A 7,500-nucleotide genomic window follows, 5' to 3' on the forward strand; every position below is an offset into this window, starting at 1 on the left:
GATCATATGGTATTCTGCATGTTGACTCAGAACTATCTCCTCAGGCTCCTTTCCAAAAATTAACAAAGGAAGTACACTGTAAAAAATTTATGCTATTTTGTATTCATATTTAATACACTCTTTAAAATTAATTAATAGTAACTCAATGAAAATTTATTATACGCTAATTTTTTTCGAAAAAAAGACATGCCTGTAGAATAGCACTCTTTTCAATTGACGCCACAATTTAGCACCCAAAGCATTGTGAGATTAATAGGCAGACAAAGACATTTTAGTGATGTTTGGCCACATTTCCCTCCCAAAATGCTTTGCAGTACTCTATTTTTATCGGCTGTGGAAAATTCTGATAGGTCTGTTCTTCCCATTCCTCAGCCCACCTATATACATGTGTATAATATGCAGGGGTTTCATTAAGACGGATGAGGAGCGAACACACCTGCAGGTCTCCGTCGTTTTGCTGCTCTTGCCTGAAAACTAGTCCATTTGGAAGACATTCTGCGGGTAATTACAGAGAACAGATTGTAAAGAAAAAGTGGGAGGCAAATGAAATCGCAAGTTGCTGACACCCGTTAGGCCCACCCCAAACACTGCCACCCTGGAAAATTATAACCTGTTAATGAGCAACAACATCACAAGACCCGCTTGATAGCATAACATTACAAATTAAGTACCAAGCTATCGAGGCAAACAGCCATAATCACACAGGATATTCTAATATATCCATGCTTGGAAGGAAGAGGGCTCAGGCTACTACTACAGTGTATAACACTGAAGAAGCTTACTATTACAACTAAAGGCATTGTAATAGGCATACCAGATGATACAACAGCACAACCTGGTCATGAATGGCGCAGAGCATTGCTATGGCTGCAAGAATTCCATGACCCATGCTGACCAGCCTGGCCCCCAACCAATCCTTAAAGTTGGTTGATTATAAACAATCACACACGTCATAAAAATGCAGAAAATTACAAGGCGGGTCTCAGGGTGCTCATATGTCAGGGTGGCCGAGGGAAGTAGGGGAGTTGCATGAACTGAAATGAAAAGTATGACAAATATCAAGTCACCACAAAAATTTTCTGTCACTCACCGCAAAGTATAAGGAACTTGCATGTTGACTTGGGCCTTTTAGTGAAATTGGGAGAATGCAAATAGAATGGCTCCCCTATAGCTCCTATACAGAGCTTCGTTTCCAAAATCATTTAAATGAATGCCATCACTGGCATAGACGTTCCTAGCGGGATTAGCAAGGCCACAATGCCGCCAAAACTTAGCGGATTTAAGATTCTGAAGTGCTTCTCGGAGCAGCATGTTGATCTTTTGGACCCGCGCATTATAGCCATAGAAGGGGGTGTGCATTCTTGGGAGTATTTGGCAAACCACAACAAATCATACCCATAGACATAGACTCTTGATCAGCAATTCAGTGAGAGCGACTATGGAAAGCACAACCGTGTCCGCATTGCAATGACTGTCGCAAATATCATTCGAGCCGAGCTCCAGAACCACGACACTGGGGGCGTTCCTCTTAATGAATTCAAGATCAAACCGAATCATCTTATCGACCGTGCGACCTCCAATGCCAAAAATCTCGACTTCGCAGACTTCAGTTAAGTTAAGGTTGCGACGTTAGCTATTGTTTGCTTGACGGAGGTCAATAAACTCAAGTACTCGTCGCACAAATGAATGCCCTAAGACGAGCGCGTGGTTTAGAAGCCATCGTTGATCGCCAGCGGTTTTGAAAATGCACGCAACCAATTCCCTTCGGCACAATTATAGTACACAGTCTTACTTATCTTTTTCTCAGCGTCCAAATCCTTCCGTAGCCACAATCGATTGTCAAGTGGAAGACGGGAACAGAAAAAACGTTTCCTTCGTGGAGCTGAAGAAAAAGAGGCCTGAACTTCTCCTATGCCACTTATGTATGTCCTAAATTAGAGTCCCGTATGTAAACTGATCCTAGTCAGTAAAAAATTAACCAGCATTGCCAGGCGCATAAAATCATTTATTCCTCTAGGTAATAAATTTCCTATAATATGCAGGGGTTTCATTAAGTTTTGAATTAGGAAGTTTTTGTCGTAGAGTAAGCGGGCAGCCTTTTTTACCAAAGGGCCGAGCCTCTAAGGAAGGGGGGGGGGGGGGGTTGGGCGGTGTCATGCTCCCCTGGAAAATTCTTGAAAATTAGACTCTCGGAAATGCATTTTCCAGCATTCTGAGGTGGAAATTTATAATTCTATGTCCTCATTTTGCAAACAAAATTGTGAATAATTTGCGGAGCATTTACTTATACTAGCAATGTTGTAACTGTTTAAAGCCTTAGAGAATTTACTAAATTGACAAGCACAAAGTAACTTCATGAAAACCAATAATGTAACTAATTATGTAACTGTTTGCAGCCTCTGGGAATTTACTAAATACATAACAGTATGAATAATGAAACCTAACTCTCTGGCTTACCTGTATCTTGCTTAGTTTGTTAGATAGTGAGCCACACTTGCTTTTCTGATTTAAATTATAATAACTGAAACAAACATATAGATCGTACAGTTTCATGAATGAACTCTTCTTGTACTGTTTTGCTGCTTTTATTCATGAAGAAAACTTAAGTCAATCCTAAATACGGGCAACTAATGTATGAAGCTTAAAAGGACTACACTATATGTCATGGAAAAATTCAAAGTCAGAGCCATAATCTGAATCATCATCATCATCTGCTGGTAGCTCCAAGGCTTTTGAGGTTTCATCTACTTCATCTGCAATTGTACGTTGAACTGGCTGAATGATGCTGTCATCATTTGTCTGCACACCAGCATCCTGCATGGTTACCGTTACAACGTTCTCGCTTATACCACTTGAACTGGCGACCAGTGGTGTGCTGACAAACTTTGGAGGACACTTTCGGCGCGGTTTGGCAGCTAACCAAGCTCTAACAGAAGCATCAATCACTCCTTCAAATTCTTTACTTCCCACTTTAGGACCATTGATGAGAATGTGTAGCAGAGCATTGAGCATGTCATTCTTCACTCTACTTCGAAGCCTTGTTTTCATCAGTTTTAAAGAACTGGCACCCCTTTCCGGCCATGCATTCAAGACTGGAAGAAAGATCACTGCCTCTGCCAACTTTGCAATAAGTGGAAGATTAAATGGGACCAGGTCCTTCATGAACATTAGCTTCTGGAGGCACCAATCAGTTGAAGTGACTGTGGGTTTGCTCCTACCAGAGGGCTTTCTAACTTCCTCAGGCAATTCGTTCTTCCATTTTGCCAAGTCGTACTTGAATACCTGGCACTCATCCATCAACTGCTTTTTGTCGCTTTTGTTGTCAAAGAACTGCTCAGCCAGAAGTTTCACCGCTGCACTGCCATAATCCCTGAATCCTGGCTGGCCCCTTTCTGGAACTTGTGCAGGGTCAAATATACTAAAAGCAGACAGGAGGGGAAGGGCAGGAAATCTGCTACTTAAGCTTTTTTTTCAGTGAATTGACATATTTCACCAGGAAATTGGTGAGAAACAGCTTATCTCTATCAGACACAGTAAGATCAGCTTGTTCCAATCTGCCTCCAGGTGAAAGATCTCTAAGGAACTCAGTGACTGGAACTCCCATCTGGACAATATTGTCAAGGTCATCGGTACACTTCTGAATTGCTGGCTTTATATGGGAGAAGGAAACCTTTCCTCGTTGCAAAGCACAGCTGTGTTGAGAACAGGAACAACGTGATGCATGACTGTTACCACCCCAATGAATTTCACTTTCTGCATCTTTCCGAGAAGACCTGACGCCTGAGCATCTTTCTAGTCAAGTTGCTTTGGTGTAAGCATGAATGGTACGTAATCCTTATGCACATAAGTCGTTTTGGGGAATTTTCCAAAAAATTCCAGACCTTAAAAAGCCATCTCTCAACTTCTTGCATGTATGCAATATCATCAGTTGTGTCACAGCAAGCAAGGGACAGTTTATGGCAGATGCAGTGAACGCTGACGAGGCTCTTTGAGCCTGGTGGCTACCCCACTGGTTTTTCCAGTCATCACTGATGCTCCATCCGTGTAAAGGCCATTGAGCTTTCCAACTGGCAAGTCACTATGGTTTATCTCTGTTACAAGAGTGCTCGTTATGGTTTCTGCATTTGCAGAATCAGATTCAACAAAGAGATCATTTGCACTAAGAAACTTAGTCTCTGTGCCACCAGAAGTGCTGCTCCAAAACTGCACAAACGTGATTAATTGCTCAGTAACAGAGATGTCTGTTACTTCATCAATTAGAAGACCATAAGACCCTGGTTTCTTTATTTTGTTTATAATCATGTTCTTGACCACATTTCCACTTGTCAGGAACATTTCTCACACTGCAGCAGGAGATTTGTGATTAAAATGCTGCATTTTGTCCAGCCCAACAGCACGAAACAGATTTAGCAAAGAAAAGAACGTAACATTGGCAACTGCCTCCCTCGCTAACCAGTACAAGGCTGCAGTCTTTCGAGCATCTCTTTCTTCAGGGAATTTCTAAGGCGTGTTTTTAGGTGCCTTAGGGCACTGGCCCCCCTTTCTGGCCATGCATTTGAAACAGGCATAGAGAGGCAGAATTTGGATATCGTTTTGTCCATATCCTGCAAACTCGGCGTTTGCAATAGGCACAGAAAGTGGATCGAAGATAGAGAAGAATGAAACGACTGGCAAGGCTGTCACATATTGGGAGCATAGGTCGTGCCTCTGTTGCTTTAATCTTGTCTTCACTGAACTCTAGACAAGCAAGTTTTCCAGTTGTTGTCTCCTTTTGGAACTCTTTGACAGTGATGTTTTCTTGAACAAGCCTGATAAGCGAATCTTTAGATGCTTTGATGGCAGGAGAAATACGAGAAAAAGATATGGAGCCCTTTTGAAACAGCTTACTAAGAGTCGAGAGCACAGCTAGAACACAAGAATCTCCTCTAGTTCCAACAAGATGTGAACTTGCAATTAGCAATTTCTTCTCTGGCCAACCAATATGCTGATAGGAAAGCATGGTGCAATACTGAATCCTTTGTCTGTAGCTGGGTTTCGAACTCCTTGTGGAAGTACGACACTCGTTTATTGTGCTCCCTCTGGATGGCCATCTCATGTTGTTGTGAGCCACTGTGTCCATCCTTTCCAACCAGTGCACTCTCTTTAAATCTTACAGCAGGGACCTGGTTAAACTTCTTTTGATGGTTAAATGGATTTTCACAATCGTGCATTCTGCACGACAGGCAAAACATACCATTCCCCTCTTCATATACCAGCTACCACAAACTGGCCTTCTCACAATATCCAACTTCTCTATCAAGAATCCACTCATGCTTAAAACGACCATCACATAATTTCTTACAACCTTCTTTCCATTTATAAAAATTGTGAAGTTTTGGTGACTCTTTAAAATACTGGCTTATTAGCTCAATTGCACAAGAAGTACATGTAGGGACAGGTTTGGTTGAATGATGTGTTGGCTTGTTTTTGGTGTCCACAGGGGCTGGTGCTGAAGAAAAATAGTAAATCATGTTTATTCTTATATTTTGTACCACCTTATGTGCTAGAGCAAAATAGTACTCAAGAAATGATTCATACCAACTGCAACATGAGCTTCACCACTTTGAAGTGTACTTTCATCACATCCTCCTTCATTCCCTGTGGTGTTTTGAAAAAATCCAACACAAAGGAATTATTAAAGATAGTTAAGATTTCGTGTTTTTAACCAACAGTTCTGTGACTGAAACTCTCTCACACCAAAAGCACTGTGCCTTTGTACGCCAATGTGCCATCAGGTATACTTGTAAGCTTAACAGAACCCTCGCTTTTGGTCCAAAAGTTGTCTCTCACAGAACTAAGCAGCTTGCCACTTGATATTGTTTCAATATTTCCAGTAAAAGGAGCCAACAAAGTTACAGGGGTTTAATTAACTGCTACCACAACTACATTACTGGTGATTGCTCTACTGAGTAAGAACTCTATTCAAAGAAATCTTTAAGTGTGCTTTATGTGGATCATGATTTGAAGCGTTAAAATCACAGAAATATAAAGGTTTTACATTATGCATGCAATACAGGCGAAAATGAATAAAAAGGTCCTTACCTTTGCTTAGCTCACTCGATGGAGAGTGAAAAAACGTGCTCAGCAATGTCTGCCTCGGTTTCTTTGGCACGGACGCCATTTTGGCACATTCGAAAACTTGGGATCTAGTCCTGTGAAAATGTCCAAGGCCTTCCACAACCCTTCGATCACCTCAATCTCCTTCAACTTTTTATACTTCCACCAAAAGGTTAACACGTTTAAAACTCCTGAAATGTGCCTTTATTAGACTCAGACGTTTGAGCCGGATGTGTTTTACAATTATTTTTGGGGGATCTTTTCATTATTTTAAGCCAGATCCTGCTCTGTGAAAATGTCGCAGGCGTTCCACGACCCTTCTATCAATTTCCATCGCGCGTGGCAAAGGTAAATGTGCCAACTGTAAATCAGCCTTTTTTCACGTTTGTAATATCTCTCGTATTAGGACGTTTTTGTCAGCTGAAAACACCAAAATGTTAGTGCATGCTTTCGTAATGTCTACATTGGACAATTGTAACTCTCTCTTATACGGACTTCCGAAACACTTGATTCATAGACTTCAGTTAGTTCAAAACTGTGCAGCGCATCTGATCTTATGTGGTGCTAGAACATATAACTCCTTTACTGAGAGAACGACACTGAGCAGAGGATTATTTTTAAAATCTTACTAGCTTTATTCCTGATCTGTTTCAAACTTACAAGCCATCTAGGAGTTTACGATCTTCAACCATGAACTTGTTAGTGACACCTAGATCGAGGTTAAAATTTTATGGTGATTGTGCTTTTTCGGTTTGCACTCCTAAACTTCGGAATAATCTTCCAGAAAATGTAACATGTAGTCCAAATCTTACATCTTTTATCTTTTTAAGCGCTATTTTAATTTGAAGTTTAATTTGCTTTTGTATTTGAATTTATAATTTAATATATAGATTTAGCGAAGCCTAAAAGCGGAGCTCCCGGCTTGTGTATTCTTACTGGCTGTAGGATTAGTGAAAATAAAAGGCTTTGGAACTGTCCGCCTTTTAGTTTTCCCGGATATTGCTTAATTATGTCATGTTCTTCTCTGCCTAACAAGTGAATTCCACGTTTAATTTCACCTGAAAAACCGACTGATTGCATGAATTACGAAGGGATGAGTGTGATATCGGTTTTTCCAGCAAAATCTTCTGTCGAATTCACCAGTTAGCCAATTAATTTTTCTTGAATTGCGAGAGTTTTAAAAGAAAACTATCAAATCCTCAGCAAGCGAACGGGACAGGAAAGAAGCCATTTCAGAGTGGACTGTCAAAAGCCAGCAAATAGGAATCATGCTAAAATTAGAAATCACAGACGTACTATAGCTTGTGATGTGACAGATCGTACTTTATTTATCCACTTTATCTCTGAAAATGAGATCATTTCCATTTTGATGTACTTCATTGAAACACGCCAGCTTGGCTTAGA

General features: G+C 40.7%; 1 pseudogene; it reads right to left on the reverse strand.

Annotated features, from left to right (window-relative positions):
* Positions 1-2,655: 2,655 nt before the first annotated feature.
* Positions 2,656-5,210, reverse strand: LOC138009809 (zinc finger protein 862-like; annotated as a pseudogene).
* Positions 5,211-7,500: the final 2,290 nt, after the last annotated feature.

The sequence above is a fragment of the Montipora foliosa genome, chromosome 7 (assembly GCF_036669935.1).
Source record: "Montipora foliosa isolate CH-2021 chromosome 7, ASM3666993v2, whole genome shotgun sequence".
In the NCBI taxonomy this organism is placed as follows: domain Eukaryota; kingdom Metazoa; phylum Cnidaria; class Anthozoa; order Scleractinia; family Acroporidae; genus Montipora; species Montipora foliosa.